Genomic DNA, 322 nt, shown 5'->3' on the forward strand with positions numbered 1-322 from the left:
CAGGCAGGGGGTGCCAGCTGCCTTCCTGCCAGGAGTGCCGGCTGGTCCAAGGCAGTGCCAAGTCATGGCCTGGGAGCAAAAGCCACTCGTGGGATCAAAAGTTCACACGCCCAACATCAGGCTTGAACCTACGACCTTGAGATTAAGAGTCTCATGCTCTACCGACTGACCTAGTCAGGCAGTAGGCAAAAAGGGGCCGCGCCTCGCCTTTCTGCCCTTGCACTGTCTTCAGGGAACGGCTGCAGCAGCTGTCAGCAGCAGGGCCCGGCAGGCCCCGCCTCTGCCAGCAGGGCTTGGGCCCCAGGGGCCGAGAGGGGCTGGG

General features: G+C 63.4%; 1 non-coding gene across 1 annotated transcript; it reads right to left on the reverse strand.

Annotated features, from left to right (window-relative positions):
- Window positions 1-107: 107 nt before the first annotated feature.
- TRNAK-CUU lies at window positions 108-180 on the reverse strand. The gene has a single exon. It is a non-coding gene; the product is annotated as a tRNA-Lys (tRNA).
- Between the last annotated feature and the right edge of the window lie 142 nt (window positions 181-322).

Source organism: Alligator sinensis, unplaced genomic scaffold (genome assembly GCF_000455745.1).
Source record: "Alligator sinensis unplaced genomic scaffold, ASM45574v1 scaffold1867_1, whole genome shotgun sequence".
Classification (NCBI taxonomy): Eukaryota; Metazoa; Chordata; order Crocodylia; family Alligatoridae; genus Alligator; species Alligator sinensis.